The sequence below is a fragment of the Cherax quadricarinatus genome, chromosome 50, assembly GCF_038502225.1.
Source record: "Cherax quadricarinatus isolate ZL_2023a chromosome 50, ASM3850222v1, whole genome shotgun sequence".
NCBI lineage: Eukaryota > Metazoa > Arthropoda > Malacostraca > Decapoda > Parastacidae > Cherax > Cherax quadricarinatus.
In genome coordinates this window covers 27,336,682-27,356,968 of record NC_091341.1, presented here as the reverse complement: position 1 = coordinate 27,356,968, position 20,287 = coordinate 27,336,682, and the positions used below count along the sequence as shown (strand labels likewise).

The following is a 20,287-nucleotide window of genomic DNA, read 5'->3' as shown; positions in this document are numbered from 1 at the left end:
AATCTTTCATTAGTGCTAAGATCCAGGAAAGACTTGAAAGAGAGAGAATTGAGAGAGAAGAAAGACAGCTAGAAAGGGAAAGAGAAGAGAATAAGGAGAGAGATAGAATCGAAAGAGAAGAGAAAAAGGAGAGAGAGAGAATTGAGAGAGAAATCCGAGAAAGACAGTTAGAGAGAGAGCGAGAAGACCAAAAAGAGCGTGATAGACTTAATCGTGAGGAAAGAGCTAGAGAACGTGAAGAACAAGCTAAGATACGCGAGGAACAGGTTAAATTAAGAGAACTTGAGGAAAGAGCAAAGGATAGAGAAGTTGAGGAAAAAGCTAGAGAACATGAGTTAATAGAGAGAGAAAAGGATCGCGAGCTCGAAAAATCTCGCCTTGAATTAGAGAATAAAAAGTTAACTTTTACACAACAACAATTAGAGGAAGGAGTAATGGAACAACGTGCGGTCAGTGCACGTAACACCTAATTTACCTCCCTTCACAGAGGGGGAAGACATAACTTCATACATTACCAGGTTTGAAAATACCGCTACCCTCTGTGAATGGCCTGCTGACACATGGGCTACCAGGTTAGGAATGTTATTTTCTGGTACCGCTTTGAATATCTATGCAACTTTGTCACAGGATATTATATGTAATTATAACCTACTGAAGAAGGCAATCCTTAAAGCATACCAAAAAACCACTAATTCTTACAGGAAAGATTTCAGGTATGCCACCTTACTGCCTGGCCAGAACTTTCAGCAGTTACAGGTAACACTCTTTCGTTTGTTCGACTTTTGGATAGAGAGTTCAGGAATTGATCACAGTTATGAATCTCTTAGAGACTTCATGGTTGCTGACCAGTTCCTGACAGCTCTTCCTCACCAGATATGAACATTCATTAGAGAACGTAACCTGATTAAAGCTGAGGAAGTTGCTGAGGCTGCTGACCTGTATGCTGAGGCTCACAATTCCTATAAAGACCTAAAGGGATCAAACCCTAAGGGCAAGGGTTCATCAGACCTTAAGAAATCAAAGCCTCTAGTGGAAAGTAAAATGACTTCTTTTATTCCTGTTTGTCATTTGTGTGGTGTTAAGGGACATAAACGTCCAGATTGTCCTTCTAAGAAGGTCCAAAAAGTTGGAAGATGTTTTAACCCTTTGACTGTCGCGGCCATATATATATGTCTTACGAGGTACCGTGTTTGACGTATATATACTCATAAATTCTAGCCGCTTCAAATCAAGCAGGAGAAAGCTGGTAGGCCCACATGTGAGAGAATGGTTCTGTGTGGTTAGTGTGCACCATATAAAAAAAAATCCTGGAGCACGCAGTGCATGAGAAAAAAAAAACTCCGACCATTTTTTAATTAAAATGCCGACTTTGTGGTCTATTTTCGTATAGTATTTATGGTTGTATTCTCGTTTTCTTGGTCTCATTTGATAGAATGGAAAACATGTAGAAATAGAGGTGACTTTGATTGATTTTACTATAAAAAGAACCTGGAAATGGAGCTCAAAGTAGGGGAAATGTTTGATTTTTACCGATGTTCAAAAGTACACAAATGATTCATTGCCCAATAAATGTCCAACTAGCCATTCTAATATGCAGTCATGAATGGGTTGATGTTATTTATACAATTATTACAGTATTGCAGTAGTCTGCATAATAGTAAGTCTTCTATTTTTTGTTTGAATAAAAATTCAAAATAGAAAGCAAGAGTAATATCAGAGGGGCCTGGAGACATGACTAATGAACAAAGAAAATGTTATTTTAGAGCCAGGAATGTCTGCATTGTTCATTGTGGACCTTATTTTGACATTGTTATATTTTTTTAATTTTTGTGAAATTGGCCAAGTTGCAAATTTCTGACCACATTATTGGGTAGTTGAAATCGGTAAATGGGCAGTTTCTTGTACTCAATCGATAGAAAAAATGGAGTTCTAAAGAAATAGCTCTGACTTTGGTCGACTGGCACAAAGGAATTAGCCGAAAATAGGGCTCAAAGTGGACGAAATCGCCGATTTGTCAATATCGCCGGGGTCGCTAACTTTGCGAGAGCATAATTCAGTCAGTTTTCCATCAAATTTCGTTTTTTTAGTGTCATTACAATCGGGAAAAGATTCTCTATTATTTCATAAGAAAAATCATTTTTTTTTTTGTTGACATTTTGCGAAACCAGGAGACACCTCAGGATTGGGGGTTGCAACAGTCAAGGGGTTAAAGACTGTAATGACCAAGCACCCTTCTGTTCAGGAACAGTTAATGGACTTAATGTATCTACCATTTTACGAGACACTGGATGCACATGTATAGTCATTTCTGATACACTGTTCCCTAACCTTAAAGAAACTCATTCCTCTGCTATACTTTCAGACTACTTGGGCCGTACAGACACTTTTCCTACCATCCGTTGTTACATTAGGTCTAAATGGTTCACAGGTTGGTCTGAAGCCGTACTAGCTCCCATCACTTCTTGCTCCGTACTAATAGGTAATGTAATAGGTGCCATTCTTCCTTCTGAGATTGACCTTTCATCACCAAAGGTGGACATAAGCTTTTCAGATCTTCTTCCTGTAGAATCAGAGAAGCCCCTCGAAAGTTCGGATGAGACAATGTCTCGCGAGATTCATGTGGGATTAAAAACCAGTGATGCTACTCTCGAAAGCGAGGTAGTAGGATCACTGGTTCACTTGTTAGATGAAAGTGAAGATATCACCTCCGATACCATGTCTTGACTAGGGCTCAGACGAAAGCCCAGGCTTCTCCTACTATCCATCCTTTGATTTTCCCTGACTTTAAGCTTTTAGATATATCGAAGGACTCCTTTGTCAATTTACAACGTAATTGCCCTTCTCTTCAGAATTGCCATAATGCCGCTAAACAAAATCAAGTTATCCAAAGGAAAAACTTTTCATATAAATTTGAATATATAAAAGGTATCTTGTACAAGTCGGTATTTAAATTAAATTCAGATGAGATAGACTATTCCATCTTAGTTTTTCCAAGTCAATGCAGAGAGACTGTTCTTAACCCTTTCAGGGTCCAAGGCTAAAATCTGAAGTCACGCACCAGTGTCCAAGAATTTTCAAAAAAAAAATTTGTTATTTTTTCTTATGAAATCGTAGAGAATCTTTTTGTGAAGGTAATAAAACAAAAAGTACGAAATTTGGTGGAAAATTGATGAAATTATGCTCTCGCGAATTTTGATGTGTCAGCGATATTTACGAATTGGCGATTTTGCCGACTTTGACTCCCATTTTAGGCCAATTACATTATTCCAATCAACCAAATTCTTAACTATTTCACTAGTATTACTTCTATTCTATCGATTGAGCACAAGAAATCGCCAAGTCAACTGTTTCAACTACAAAATAAAGTGATCGGAAATTGTTAATTTGGCCAATTTAACACAAAGTTCAAAATATTCCAATTTCAAAATAGGCTCCAGAATAAACAATGTAGGTACGTATTCCTGGAACTAAACTAACATTTCCTCTGTTCATTAGTTACATTTTGAGGCTTTACAAATAAATTCCATTTTGATTTTTTATTCACATAATGAATTTTTATTCACACCAAAAAATAGAAGATTTACTGTTATGCAATACTGTAATAATTGTATAAATATCATCACCATATTTGTGAATGTATATTAGACCCACCAGCTGACGTGTATTAGACGTGTGAGGTCGTTTGTTTACTCTTGAATATCGGCAAAAATTTAACATTTCCGCTACTTTGAGCTCAGTTTCAAGCCATTTCCAGTGCTAAAACCAATCAAAATCATCTCTATTTCTGTAATATATCTTCCATTCTATCAAATGAGACCAAGAAATCGCAAATACAACTATAAAAAACATACGAAAAGACACTGCAAAGTCGCTGTTTTAATCGAAAAATCATGATTTAAGTTTTTTCTCTCATTATACACAGTGTGCTGCAGGATCTGTTTTATGTGGTGCACACATACCACATAGATGTATTCTGTCATATCTAGGCCCAAATGTACCACTCACAGTTTATCAGAGTGAGCTGAGCTCATGACGTAGATCTACGGTTTGGACCCTGAACGTAAAGCCATAGATCTACGGGACGGACCCTGAAAGGGTTAAAATGGCTCATGAACCGCCAGTGGCTGGACATTTCTCGCATCGTAAAACCTTAAATAAAATTAGGGAAACCTATTTTTGGCCCAAAATGTCCTCAGATGTCACTACCTATTGTAGATCATGAAAGTTTGCCAACTGTCATCCTCCCGAGGTACCAGGTGAGTACCTATGGTCAAAATGCCTATCTTTACGGTACTGTTTGAAAGAGTAGCTATTGACATCGTTGGTCCTTTATCTCCACTTTCATCTGGGGGACATATATATATATTAACATTAGTTGATTATGCTTCGAGCTTCCTTGAAGCCGTTCCCTTAAAGACCATAACTGCTACAGAGGTGGCTGAAGCCCTTTTGTCCATCTTCTCCAGAGTGGGCATCCCTAGAGAAATTTTGTCTGACCGTGGGACACAATTCACATCTGACTTAATGCAACATCTATACCAACTTCTGGGAGTGAAGCCTCTCTTCACCACACCCTATCATCCCAGCTGTAATGGGAGGATTGAGCGCCAGCATTCGATTCTCAAGTCCATTTTAAGGAAACTTTGCTCCCTTAAACCTAAGGAGTGGCATCGTTACCTACCCTGTGCTTTGTTTGCCATGAGGGAAGTTCCCAGTGACTCTTTGGGGTTTTCACCTTTTGAACTTCTCTATGGTAGACAGGCCAGAGGCCCATTGTCCATCCTTCATGACTTATGGACTAATGAGGAGATGAGTGCTGAGGTTCAGTCTTCTTATCAGTTTCTCCTTGACCTTAGATCCAAACTTGAGGAGACCTCTGACATAGTTTCAATGTCAGAGGTCAATGGACCAGTACAAAAGGTCAATGGACCAGTACAAAACCTATTTTGACTCCAAAAGTCAGAGGAGAAGTTTTAAAGTAGGGGATGAAGTTCTTGTACTTTTGCCTATCAAGTCAAATAAATTATTAGTAGCATGGAAAGGTCCATATAAAGTATTAAAAATTTGTGGCAAAGTTGATTACCTCATAGAAGTCAAGGGGAAACCTAAGCTTTATCATATCAACATCCTTAAGAAATATTACCGAAGAAATTCGGTTAACTACCTTAATAACTTTGACTTAGTTTTTCCACACGAACTTGATAAGACAACTGAAGAATGTAAAGTGTGCGTAATTGACACCTCTAACTTAGACTATGATGAAGAACTACATGACTTGGTGACTTTTGACCACTCGGGCGCAACCAACATTAATATTAATGAATCTTTGGATGACCATCAGAGACATGAACTACTTCAATGTGTAACTTTTCAGACGTCTTTACTGATATTCCAGGTGTTACCTCCACGGTAGTCCATAAGATTGACTTAGTGACTGACAGTCCTATCAAACGGAAATTATACCCAGTTCCAGTTCACCTTAGGGATGCATTTGACCGAGAGGTAGACAAATTATTAAAACTAAAGATCATTGAACCTTCAGTATCTGCATATTGCTCACCAGTAGTCATGGTTAAGGAGGATAATTCATATAGACTTGCTATTGACTTCAGAGGCCTTAATGCTATAACTCGGTGGGATGCTGAACCTATGCCCTTGATAGATAGCGATCTACACAAATTTTATGACGCTTCCTTCTTTTCAGAGATTGATATTGCGCAGGCATATCATCAAGTAATGTTAGATCCTTCTTCTAAGCAGTACACCGCTTTTCCTACACACCAAGGACTGATGCAATATAGAACTATGCCCTTCGGTTTGGTAACTGCTTGTGCTACCTACGTGAGACTGATGAGAAAGGTCTTGGGTAATATGCCAAATGTCTCAGTTTATTTTGATAACATTTATGTAATGACGTCCACGTGGGGCGAACATATCCAAACATTAACATCAGTTTTGCGTAGGTTACGCGCACATGACCTCACTGCCAAGCCGAAGAAATGCTTCCTTGGGTATAACAAGATTAGATATCTTGGACTGATACTTTCTAATAACTCTCTGCAGCCTCTCCCCAGTAAGATCAAAGCTTTATTAGAATTTAAATTCCCCAAAACCAAGAAGCTCATGTGTAGCTTTCTTGGTTCTGTAAATTTTTATGCACGGTTTATCCCGAACCTAATTGATCTTACAGGCATCTTATCTGACTTCCTTAAAAAGTCTGTGAAGGAACCTCTTGAACTTTCCGACGTAGCTCGGGAAAAGTTTAATGGGATTAAAAGTATCTTTTCGAAAGACCCTATACTTAAGATTCCAGATATTAATAAAACATTTTGCTTAAGAACTGATGCCTCCAATACTGGCTTAGGTGCAGTGTTACTACAATACCATGATGGTACTCCCTTCCCTGTATGCTTCCTAAGCCGGAAACTCCTTCCCGCAGAAACGAGATACTCCACCATAGAAAAGGAATGTTTGGCCCTTGTGTGGGGAATCTCCAAACTTAAATTTTATTTGCTGGGAAAAGAATTCATTTTAGAAACGGACCACAAACCTTTGATATACCTAGAAACTTTTAAGGGAACTAACAGTCGCCTCTTGAGGTGGACATTGGCACTCCAGGCTTTTAAGTTCCATATTGTGTGTATCAATGGTTCATCCAATTATTTCTCTGACTGGTTAAGTCGTGACAGTCAGTAGAAGATTTCTTGCCTTACGCGACTTCCATATGTTAGAACTTTTTCCTCGCCTATTCTTCTTATACTCCTTGACTATAAGTCTTGGTATGGGGGAGTGTGAGGGAAAAGTTCAGTAGATAGGAGTAGCGAGGGAGTATATAGTAACAATAGTTTCATTGCCGGCTACTTGTTAAGGTAGGGTAAGTCCAGCTCCCGCTATTCCCGCCTTTTCTCCCTCACCCCTAAAGTGATAGTTTGATTGCCGGCTGCTTGTTAACGTAGGGTCAGTCTAGCTCCCACTATCCCTTCCCCTCCCTCTTCCCCCCCCAAAAGGTGACGTGTGGGGCTCTGGTCAAACAGTAAATCACTCGACTCACAGCTCCCAACACTACTGTAAGTACATGCCTGCCTTGTATTCTAGTGGATTTATTGGTTGAAAGCTTCACTTTTGACCAATAATAAACTTAGTCTTTTCAGCCTTGCTCTAAGTTGACTGTTGTAATAATCACCACATCTTTTAGGTATTGTACTTATCATGGAGAGTGATTATTTAAGCAGTGGATAACCTGTCTATCTTTTCAGCTTGGATGACGGAGAGGGTCACCTGTCAATCAACGAGAAGAACTGATGGAGACGGACTAACGTCCTGGAGACGTCCCATTTTGGATTTAATTACCTGTGCACCTGTATGAAATTGCAGGACGTAACCCCACATCATTGCAGCGGTAAAGAACCTACTTTCCTGTCATCGGGATATAACACTCACGGCTATACTGTGAAGAACTAGCCAGTGGGTCGTAACCAACACCTGCGACCCCCCCCCATCATCAGCAACGGCTACAATTTCAACAACAGTGTCACCAACACCAGACACCCCTATATATATTAGCGTTGAATTCAGTTATTTATATTTTTCATTTTTCATTTTCTTTAATGTAGGATTAATATTTCATATTTAAGTGTTTTATATTTTATATTTTCTGTATAATAAAGTATTTATGTTTCTGTTATTATTTCTTTTTCTATTCATTAATTTTCCTGAGGAGGAGCCAGCCTGAGTAATACTGTCTGAAGTTATTACAGGGCTGAGTAAGCCTTCACAAGGGATAATACTACCTGTGTGGGGATAATACTGTACTGTGTAGGGGTAATACTACCTCTGTAGGGATAATATTACCTGTGTAGGGATAATACTACCAGTGTAGGGATAATACTACCTGTGTAGGGGTAATACTACCAGTGTAGGGATAATACTACCTGTGTAGGGATAATACTACCTGTGTAGGGATAATACTACCAGTGTTGGGAAAATACTACCTGTGTAGGGATAATACTACCAGTGTAGGGATAATACTACCAGTGTAGGGAAAATACTACCTGTGTAGGGGTAATACCAGTGTAGGGATAATACTATCTGTGTAGGGATAATACTACCTGTGTAGGGATAATACTACCAGTGTAGGGATAATACTACCTGTGTAGGGATAATACTACCAGTGTAGGGATAATACTACCAGTGTAGGGATAATACTACCAGTGTAGGGATAAAACTACCTGTGTAGGGATAATACTTCCTGTGTAGGGATAATATTACCTGTGTAGGGATAATACTACCAGTGTAGGGATAATACTACCTGTGTAGGGATAATACTACCTGTGTAGGGATAATACTACCAGGAGGCCTGGTCTCAGACCGGGCCGCGGGGGCGTTGACCCCCGGAACTCTCTCCAGGTAAACTCCAGGTGTAGGGAAAATACTACCAGTGTTGGGGAAATACTACCTGTGTAGGGATAATACTACCTGTGTAGGGATAATACTACCTGTGCAGGGATAATACTACCAGTGTAGGGAAAATACTACCAGTGTAGGGAAAATACTACCAGTGTTGGGAAAATACTACCACTGTAGGGAAAATATTACCAGTGGAGGGAAAATACTATCAGTGTAGGGAAAATACTACCTGCGAGGGGAAAATACTACCTGTGTAGGGAAAACAATAACTGTGTAGGGAAAATACTACCTGTCTAGGGAAAATACTACTTGTGTGGGGAAAATATTACCAATGGAGGAAAAATATTACTAATGTAATGAAAATATTACCAATGTAGGGAAAATACTACCCATGTAAGGAAAATACTACCCATGTAGGGAAAATACTACCCATGTAGGGAAAATACTACCCATGTAGGAAAAATACTACCTGCGAGGGTAAAACACTACCTGTGTAGGGAAAACAACACCTGTGTAAGGAAAATACTACCCATGTAGGGAAAATACTACCTGTGTAAGGAAAATGCTACTTGTGTGCGGAAAATATTGCCAGTGGAGAAAAAATATTATTCATGTAGGGAAAATATTACTAGTGTAGGGAAAATATTACCAGTGTAGAGCAAATATTACCAGTGTAGGAAACTATTACAAGTGTAGCGGAAAATATTACCAGTTAGGAAAAAAGTTTCTAGTGTAGGGAAAATATTGACAGTGTAGGGAAAATATTACCAGTGTAGGGAAAATATTACTAGTGTAGGGAAAATATTACTAGTGTAGGAAAAATATTACTAGTGTAGAGAAAATATTACCAGTGTAGGGAAAATATTACCAGAGTAGGGAAAATATTACCAATGTAGGTAAAATACTCCTATACCCTCAACCAATGGCATTAATCCGTTCCAGAGGGCTTGCCGTTCGTCGAAATTGCTGTTGGTCGAGTTAATTTTCCCCATAAGAAATAATGGAAATAGAATTAATCCGTTCCTGATACACCAAAGTCTGAAATTTCTTTTTTTACATGAAATATACATTTCCTTATATGGAAAGGAATGGGACATTCAAAATAAGCAATAATTAAATGCCACTTACCTTTATTGTGGAGTTGTTGATGAGTGATGTGCCAACAGCAGGGGAAATTCAGAATTGTCTATTGCTTGGAAGGAGAATCCCCTTCCAGAAGGACTTCAGGTACCAAGTCCTTCGGTGGGGTTCCCTCCCTCCTTGGTTTTTAATGCCACTAGGACCAGCTTTAGAGTCATTGGACCCCTGTCACACAAAATAGCTGTCCAGAGAGCTCTGTTTCTCATGTGCCCTTAGGATTTCCCTAAAATGGGACACAAGAGTGTCATTGTACATATTGCCAATGTGGCTTGCAACTTCAGTGACAGGATAAAATTCTTCGGTAAATGTTTGCACCTTTGTAAACATTGAACACATTTCCCTAATCCTTGATGAAGTCATCTTCCTCCGTCTCTCTTCATCGTGCTCTGAAGAACATTCCTGAAATGTGATCTGTTGCTGTTGCACCTGAAGCTTTTGCAGTGGTTAGTTCTTCCTCATCGTTCCGCACCAACTCTTCCACATCCTTGTCACAAACCTCCAACCCCAAAGACTTCCCCAATGACACAATAGCTTCCACTACTCGCATAGCCTCCTGAGGGTTAGCCCGAAACCCTTCAACATCCCTCTGTTCTACACATTCTGCTCACAGTTTCCTCCAAGCAGAGTTCAAGGTCCTCTTAGTCACTCCCTCCCAAGCCTTACCTATAAGGTTTACACAACTGAGGATATTGAAGTGATCTTTCCAAAACTCTCTTAGGGTCAATCGAGTGTCTGAGGTCACTTTAAAGCACTTTTGAAACACTGCTTTTGTGTTGAGTTTTTTGAAGTTTGAAATGACCTGCTGGTCCATGGGCTGGAGGAGAGGAGTTGTATTAGGAGGCAAAAACTTCACCTTAACGAAACCGAACTCCCCTGCAATTTACTCTTGCAAGTCATGAGGATGAGCAGGAGCATTGTCCATTACCAGGAGACACATGAGTGACAATTTCTTTTCCTGGAGGTATTTTGTCACAGTGGGGCCAAACACACCATAAAACCAGTCCAAGAAAAATACCCTAGTGACCCATGCCTTACTGTTTGATCTCCACAGCACACACAAATTACCCTTGATGATATTGTTTATCTTGAACACTCTGGGAATATCAGTGATACACCAATAAAGGCTTCACTTTGCAATCACCACTAGCATTACTACACAACATTAATGTCAGCCTGTCTTTCATAGGCTTTTGTCCTGGGAGTGCCTTTTCCCCCTGAGCAATATAGGTCCTGTTTGGCATTTTCTTCCAAAACAGGCCTGTTTCGTCATAATTAAACACTTGTTCAGGTTTTAGGTTTTCAGTCTCTATGTATTCCTTAAAATCTTTCACATATTTTTCAGCTGCATTTTTGTCTGAACTGGCTGCCTCACCATGCCTTACCATACTGTGTATGCCACTACAAATCTTAAATTTCTCAAACCAGCCTTTGCTGGCCTTAAATTCATCAGCAGCAGCACTATTTTGAGGTATTTTCTTAATGAGATCATCATGCAGCTTCCTTGCCTTTTCACAAATTATAGACTGAGAAACACTATCACCTGATAATTGTTTTTCGTTTATCCATACCAATAACAGTCTCTCTACCTCTTCAACTATTTGTGGCCTCCGTTTTGAAAACATACTTGAACCTTTCGCAACAACAGCTTCCTTGACTGCCTGTCTGTTTGCCAAGATAGAACTGATGGTTGAATGTGATTTGTTGTACTGCCCTTCCAACTCAGCCATACGTACTCCACTCTTGTATTTTTCAATGATCTCCTTCATTTCCATCGTAATTCTCACCCTTTTTAACACAGGCTTGGCACTAGAAGCTTTCTTGGGACCCATGATGGCTTATTTAGCAGTTACAAGCACTGGAAATAGTGGAATAATCCAAAATGTATGGTAGGCACACGTGGAAACCGACTGCAACAGCTTGTAAACAATGGCATACTGACTCTTGGAGAGGCTGGGCCCACTCAAGCCACGCTCCGGGCACATCGACACGTTCTGGACAAATGTCGTTGGTTAAGTTTTTCGCCGTTTTTTAAGGCATTTTTTCTACGGCAAAAAGCGCCGTTAGACAAAATTGCTGTTACTTAATGCCACCGTTAGTTGAGGGTCAACTGTATTGCCAGTGTTGGGAAAATATTACCAGTGTAGGGAAAATACTCCTATGTAGGGAAAATATTACTAGTGTATAACCTTCTAATTATTAAAGAAATTAGAAAGGAAAAATACAGTGGACCCCCAGATATTGGCTGGTGCAGAAATCGACCAATTCGAAAATCGAGCACTTTTTTTGGTGAAATCATCCCCCGAGATATCAGCCATCTGCTTGGAAATCTTTGGTATGAGATGCTTCCATCCGCTGGCGATGCGCTTCCTCACGCGTATCACACTCAGTCTGTGCATCTCTCTCGTTGGGTTAGGAATAATCTGCACGTTCATCCATTGTTTTTGGTGCTTGTTTATTGATTGCAACTGTGAAATAATCCACTATGGGCCAAAGAAAGTTCAGAGCCAGCCCTTTGGTAAAGAAGGTGAGAAACTGATGTTGTGAAAGATGTAAATATGCTAACAAAACAGAGGTCTCAAACAATCAAGGATGTGGAGAAGTTGTTGGTGTGGATCAACCAAAAACAGTTAGTGGGAGATAGTGTTTCGGAGGGGATAATCTGCAAGAAGGCAAGGCAGTTGCATGTGGATCTCGTAAAGAAAATGCTGGGAACGAGTGCTGCTGTTAGTAAATTTAAGGCCAGCAAAGGCTGGTTCAACAAATTCAAGAAGCATAGTGGCATACACAGTATTGTAAGGCATGGCAAGGCTGCAAGTTCTGACAAACGTGGGGCCAAGCATTTGTTGATGAATTCAAGGGGTACGTAGAGGCTGAAGGATCCCCCCCCCAACAAGTGCTCAACTGTGATGAAACAGGCCTCTTTTAGAAGAAAAATGCCAGAGAGGACCTACTTCACGCAGGAGGAAAAGGCACTGCCAGGACACAAGCCTAGGAAGGATAGGCTAACTATTTTGTTCTGTGGTAAAACTAGTGAGGATTTCAAATTGAAGCCTTTACTGGTGAATTTTTGTGCTATTAATTGCTCAAATTTTATGCTATAAGGTAAATCTTACTCCCAGATTAATTTTATATTATAGTTACTATTTTTTTTTTATTATCACACTGGCCGATTCCCACCAAGGCAGGGTGGCCCGAAAAAGAAAAACTTTCACCATCATTCACTCCATCACTGTCTTGCCAGAAGGGTGCTTTACACTACAGTTTTTAAACTGCAACATTAACACCCCTCCTTCAGAGTGCAGGCACTGTACTTCCCATCTCCACGACTCAAGTCCGGCCTGCCGGTTTCCCTGAACCCCTTCATAAATGTTACTTTGCTCACACTCCAACAGCACGTCAAGTATTAAAAACCATTTGTCTCCATTCACTCCTATCAAACACGCTCACGCATGTCTGCTGGAAGTCCAAGCCCCTCGCACACAAAACCTCCTTTACCCCCTCTCTCCAACCTTTCCTAGGCCGACCCCTACCCCACCTTCCTTCCACTACAGACTGATACACTCTTGAAGTCATTCTGTTTCGCTCCATTCTCTCTACATGTCCGAACCACCTCAACAACCCTTCCTCAGCCCTCTGGACAACAGTTTTGGTAATCCCGCACCTCCTCCTAACTTCCCAACTACGAATTCTCTGCATTATATTCACACCACACATTGCCCTCAGACATGACATCTCCACTGCCTCCAGCCTTCTCCTCGCTGCAACATTCATCACCCATGCTTCACACCCATATAAGAGCATTGATAAAACTATACTTTCATACATTCCCCTCTTTGCCTCCAAGGACAAAGTTCTTTGTCTCCACAGACTCCTAAGTGCACCGCTCACTCTTTTCCCCTCATCAATTCTATGATTCACCTCATCTTTCATAGACCCATCCGCTGACACGTCCACTCCCAAATATCTGAATACATTCACCTCCTCCATACTCTCTCCCTCCAATCTGATATTCAATCTTTCATCACCTAATCTTTTTGTTATCCTCATAACCTTACTCTTTCCTGTATTCACCTTTAATTTTCTTCTTTTGCACACCCTACCAAATTCATCCACCAATCTCTGCAACTTCTCTTCAGAATCTCCCAAGAGCACAGTGTCATCAGCAAAGAGCAGCTGTGACAACTCCCACTTTGTGTGTGATTCTTTATCTTTTAACTCCACGCCTCTTGCCAAGACCCTCGCATTTACTTCTCTTACAACCCCATCTATAAATATATTAAACAACCACGGTGACATCACACATCCTTGTCTAAGGCCTACTTTTACTAGTTCTTATCTATCCATTTAATTAGTCCTTTTATAGATTTTCTCCTGAAATAGTTCTCTACATACCAATACCTTGTACTGCCCTTTATTCAGTAATTGCTATACTCTTAGTTTTAATAACAATTAAGGGGCTAAAATATTTTTCCCTCTTGTTCATATAGTCACATTTGTTAAAATAATTAAGGTGCTAAATCAGGTGCTACTGTATTTTACTTTCTTTCATTTATTATTATATTCACTAGCTCCTTTATTTTAGCTTTAAATATCTATCATAGTTCATATACATGTACTCACATTTGTTAAAATAATTAAGGGCTAATTCAGATGCTAAAGTATATAATTTCATTGTTTTACTATAATAATCCCTAGCTCTTTTATTCTGTTTTAGTTTCAGAATATTTACACAGTCTTATTCCTAAGTCTAGTTATAGATTCACTATAAATCTAGTTGTAGAGTCACTCTCATTCTTATGACTACAGGCATTGATCCTGATGTAAACTGTTTACTAAATGAATTACACGAATCAAACAGTAACTGTAATTATTATATGGCAGAGCAAAAAATAACTTAACTATCTTTAATTACAATGTCAGTTCCTTGAGCAAACATTATGACAACCTCACAGCATTACTCAATTCCCTTCACTCCAGTATGTCAATCATTACACTCACAGAAACCTGGCTAAAGCCTGATATTACAGATGTCTATGCCATTCCTGGTTACACAGCCATACACAACTGTAGGCCAGACCAGCAAGGGGGGAGGAACAGCTATATACTACTCAAATCAACTCGGATGTATCAATAAATCTTGCACAAGGGATGAGCATGGTGAACATATCATAGCCAAATTTAAATCAAAAGACCTGCAAAAACCTCTTACTGTTATAAACATCTACAGAGTACCACAGTTAAACATTTACCACTTTAGTGAAAAATTAGGAAACATGATAACTGATGCACACATGAAAAGAGACACCTGCTGCTAACAGGAGATTTCAACCTAAATCTACTACATGACTAGGACCCACAAGTAACCAAATTCACAAACACTATGAACAACTGCCTGTTGCTACCAACAATATCTAAACCTACAAGAATCTCCGAGACTAGTACAGTGGACCCCCGGTTCGCGATATTAATCCGTTCCTGAGAGCTCATCGTAAACCAAAATTATCGGAAAGTGAATCAATTTTCCCCAAAAGAAATAATGGAAATCAAATTAATCCGTGCAAGACACCCAAAAGTATGAAAAAAAAAAAAAAACTTTTACCACATGAAATATTAAGTTTAATGCAATAGAATAATTACAATAACAACAATAACAATAGAATAATAACAATAGAATAATTGACACTTACCTTTAATGAAGATCTGGTGATGATTGATGGGTTGGGAGGAGGGGAGAGTGTTGAACCTATTGTTTAGAAGGGAAATCCCCCTTCATTAGGACTTGAGGTAGCAAGTCCTTTTCCGGGGTTACTTCCCTTCTTCTTTTAATGCCACTAGGACCAGCTTGAGAGTCACTGGACTTCTGTCGCACAACATATCTGTCCATAGAGGCCTGTACTTCTCGTTCCTTTATGACTTTCCTAAAGTGGTTCACAACATTGTCAGTGTAATAGTCACCAGCATGGCTTGCAATAGCTGTGTTGGGATGATTTTCATCCATAAAGGTTTGCAGTTCAACCCACTGTGCACACATTTCCTTAATTTTTGAAGTAGGCACAAAGTATTCCACAACTGGCATAGGCTTCTCAGGGTTAGCCCCAAACCCTTCAAAATCTTTCTTAATTTCCATACTAATTCTCACCCTTTTTACCACAGGGTTGGCACTAGAATCTTTCTTGGGGCCCATGGTGACTTATTTTGCAGAAACAAGCACCAAAAACGGTGATAATATGGATAATATGGAATGTACTGAATGTATCCTTAGATGCGCGCACACTGGCTGGCTTGTAAACACTGGCACACACGGGGCAGTTCAGGCCATATGCGGACACGTCTCGTACAAATCGTATCACATACAGGGTTTTGTAACGGGAACCGAGGCAATTTTTTTGTGATATAATGCATCGGATACCGGATTTATCGGATACCGATAGCATCACGAACCGGGGGCCCACTGTATCTCTTTAACCCTTTCAGGGTCCAGAGACCAAATTTCAAAGTGTGCACCAGGGTCCAAGAATTTTCCCAAAAAAATTTTGTTAATTTTTCTTATGAAATGGTAGAGAATTTTTTTCTGAAGGTAATAAAACAAAAAGTACGAAATTTGATGGAAAATTGACGAAATTATGCTCTCGCGAATTTTGATGTGTCAGCGATATTTAAGAATCGGCGATTTTGCCGTCTTTGACTCCCATTTTAGGCCAATTACATTATTCCATTTGACCAAATTCTTAGCTATTTCACTAGTATTACTTCTATTCTATTGATTGAGCACAAGAAATTGCCCAGTCAACTGTTTCAACTACAAAATAAAGTGATCGGAAATTCGTAATTTGGCCAATTTAACACAAAGTTCAAAATATTCCAATTTCAAAATAGGGTCCAGAATAAACAATGCAGGCATTTCTGGCACTAAACTAACATTTCCTCTGTTCATTAGTTATGTTTTCAGGCTTTACAAATGAATTCCATTTTGATTTCTTATCCACATAATGAATTTTTATTCAAACCAAAAAATAGAAGATTTACTGTTATGTAATATTGTAATAATTGTATAAATATCAACACATTTGTGAATGTATATTAGACCCACCAGCTGGTGCGTATTAAATGTGTGAGGTCGTTTGTTTACTCTTGAACATCGACAAAAATTTAACATTTCTGCTACTTTGAGCTCAGTTTCAAGCCATTTCCAGTAGGAAAACCAATCAAAATCATCTCTATTTCTGTAATATATCTTCCATTCTATCAAATGAGACCAAGAAATTTCAAATACAACTATAAAAACATAAAAAAACACTGCAAAATTGCTGTTTTAATAAAAAATCATGGTCTCAGTTTTTTCTCTCATTATACACAGTGTGCTGCAGGATTTGTTTTATTTGGTGCACACATACCACATAGATGTATTCTCTCATATCTAGGCCAAAATTTACCACTCACAGCTTATCAGAGTGAGCTGAGCTCATGGCATAGATCTACGGTTTGGACCCTGAACGTAAAGCCATAGACCTACGGCACAGACCCTGAAAGGGTTAACAGACCACATCTGGACTAACACCATATCCCCTTTAAATCAGGCAAAATCACAGACAACACCACAGACCACTACCCAACCTTTTTCATAGCCAATCTAGGTAAATTGCCCCAAGACATTACTAAAGTTACCTTCAGACTACATAACGAGACAGCTGTTAACAACTTAATAGCAGCTATGAATAGCATCAACTGGAATAATGAGCTCAAAACATATACAGACATGAATGAATGTATAAATAAATTTAAAAAAAAAAAAAAAAAAAAAAAAAAAAAACATTACCTCCATAACAAACATTGCCCCCAAAAAACAAAACAAATCACACCTAAGAGAGAATAATTCCTGGCTAACACCCAGCATCCTTAACCCATAAACGATCCAAACATATATATACATTCTTACTGCTAGTGCCCCAAATGTATATAAACGTTTTATTTTTCCTGCCTTCAAATACGGCATGATTGGCCTGAGATGCCTTGTCAGCATAGAATGGGTCATAACACTCAGTGTACACTGTATTAAAAAAATCTGGGACCACTTAGTATATTGTGGGAGCACCAGTTCAAATGAGTGCCAGCTAGAGCAAACAACATGGCAAACACCTGGGATTCACTGATTTTATGTAGTATTAACTCTCCCATTTTAAGAGGAAAGTGATGCTGACCCTGAGTTTAGTGGCTTTGAGGTGGATTTAGCCATAAGTGGTGGAGGAAATATCAAAAAACCTCGATAATAACCCATGTGCAACATTTGCGCAACACCCTTTCAGAATGTCTTATAACCTATGCCCTAAGTAAAGAGAAACAATTCTGGAACGTAATACTTGTTCAGCAGGCTGGCCAGCCAGCTGTGTGGCTGGCTGGCTGCTGGAAGCCTGGCTCCGTTTCTCCGTCTGTCTCTATGTCTATCTCTGTCTGTCTCTCTGCCTCTGTCTATCTTTGTCTCTGTCTCTATCTGTATCTGTCTGTCTCTGTCTATCTCTGTCTCATAGGTACACATAAATACAAGTATACACAGTGTAAATTACCTAGGATAACCCAAAAAATCCAGACAAAGTGCTATACTCTGCTTGAAGATGTGAGTAAACGTGATGACGCAGTCTTGTGGCTCTCTCTGAGACAGAGAGCTAGACGGATAGACAGACAGACAGGGAACTTGACAGACAGACAAATAGGCAGACATGTTTGTGTACCAGCGAAAACAAAGTGAGGGCGATGCTCATCAAATGCCACCTCTAATCTTATCTTATCAAGTCTTATCACTGCACCCTCATGTATGCTCATCAAACATCAGATGTTATCTCATCTTATCACATCACTGTCAGGGGTGGACTTTATTTTTCATGCTTCAAGGGAACTTATTATTACCTATTATTATTTTTACTATTATTACGTATTCTTCTTCTTCTCCTTCTCCTCCTCCTTCTCCTCCTCCTTCTCCTACTCCTTCTCCTTATCCTTCTCCTTCTCCTCCTCCTACTCCTTCTCCTTATCCTTCTCCTTCTCCTTCTCCTCCTCCTCCTTCTCCTCCTCCTCCTTCTCCTCCTCCTTCTCCTCCTCCTCCTTCTCCTCCTCCTACTCCTTCTCCTTATCCTTCTCCTTCTCCTCCTCCTTCTCCTCCTCCTCCTCCTCCTTCTCCTCCTCCTCCTTCTCCTCCTCCTCCTTCTCCTTCTCCTCATCCTCCTTCTCCTTCTCTTCCTCTCCCTCTCCTCCTCCTCCTCATTACAAATTCCTACTCCAGACAGCACACTCCACCAATATTCAAAACTCTAAACCTACTCACCGTACAAAACATCCATACTTATTGTAACTACTACATACATAGAACACTTAACTCGGATATAAACCCTCCCCTCAAACTTCTTACCAACCTCAACAGAACACATGACCATAACACAAAGCACAGATCACTCTTTGATGTTCCCTGTGTCCATCTCACACTATGTAAAAACTCAATTCACATAAAAGGCCCAAAAATCTGAAATTCATTACCTGTGAATATAAAACAAATACTGTCTGTTTATCAATTCAAGACTCTTCTTAAAAACTGCTTACTCAGCCACAACTAAATAAATACTGAATAACTGAATCAAACTATGTTTTTTTAATTACATTACCTAATATAATACTCCATTCTCTTGAATGTACAGTAACTCATCTAATGACCTTATGACCTGTTTATGCACTACAAATCATTGATTTTACTCGATCTGATTTGATTATATTATACACTGTTATGCTACAAATTTGTACAAGATTAATGCTTCTTATTTGAAATACTCATTTGTACTTCATGTTGTAATTTGTTTACTGTAATTTTTACCACTGAATATATCATTGCTTAGTTAATCTTAAGTTAATTTTAAGCCTGCCCATAATGCTCTGCATACAAGAGGCTTTTGGCATGTACACCCAATCACTATATTTCTTTGTACAACTATGTTTCATGTCCCCCCAAAAAAAAAAAAAATAAATAAATAAATATATAAATACAGTGGACCCCCGCATAACGATCACCTCCGAATGCGACCAATTATGTAAGTGTATTTATGTAAGTGCGTTTGTACGTGTATGTTTGGGGGTCTGAAATGGACTAATCTACTTCACAATATTCCTTATGGGAACAAATTCGGTCAGTTCTGGCACTTGAACATACTTCTGGAGTGAAAAAATATCGTTAACCGGGGGTCCACTGTATATGCAAAACATTGCTAGGACCTATAAATACTTTGTATATATTCCAAGACAATACTAAATGGCCAAGGCAGGTGTAAATGTCCACCTGTCGGTGTGTTTGTGGCAATTTGAGTACAATTTGGGTACCTAATACAAGTGTCAGAACAAAGATTGTTATGAAATGACAAGATCTACTATAAATTGTAATTATCAGAACATAAAAATTATATAAAATATGAAAAATAGAAAAAAGGTACAGTGGACCCCCATCTTACGATATTGATCCATTCCTGAGAGCTCATCACAAGCCACAATTATTGTCAGCCGAATTAATTTTCCCCATAAGAAATAATGGAAATCAAATTAATCTGATCCTGACACCCCAAAGTATGAAATTTTTTTTTTTTTTACCACATGAAATATTAATTTTAATACACACAAACTGAAGAAGACATGCACAATTACTACTCTACTAAGAATAGAATACATGACTTACCTTTATTGAAGATCTGGTGATGATTGATGGGATGGG

General features: G+C 39.1%; 1 long non-coding RNA gene and 1 pseudogene across 1 annotated transcript in view; both read left to right on the top strand.

Moving 5' to 3' along the window:
* Positions 1 to 20,287, top strand: part of LOC138854153 (uncharacterized) — a 139,053-nt gene that overhangs the window by 71,385 nt on the left and 47,381 nt on the right. The window lies entirely within an intron of this gene.
* LOC128705140 (NADH-ubiquinone oxidoreductase chain 1-like) overlaps positions 12,102 to 20,287 on the top strand; it is an 11,273-nt pseudogene continuing 3,087 nt past the window's right edge.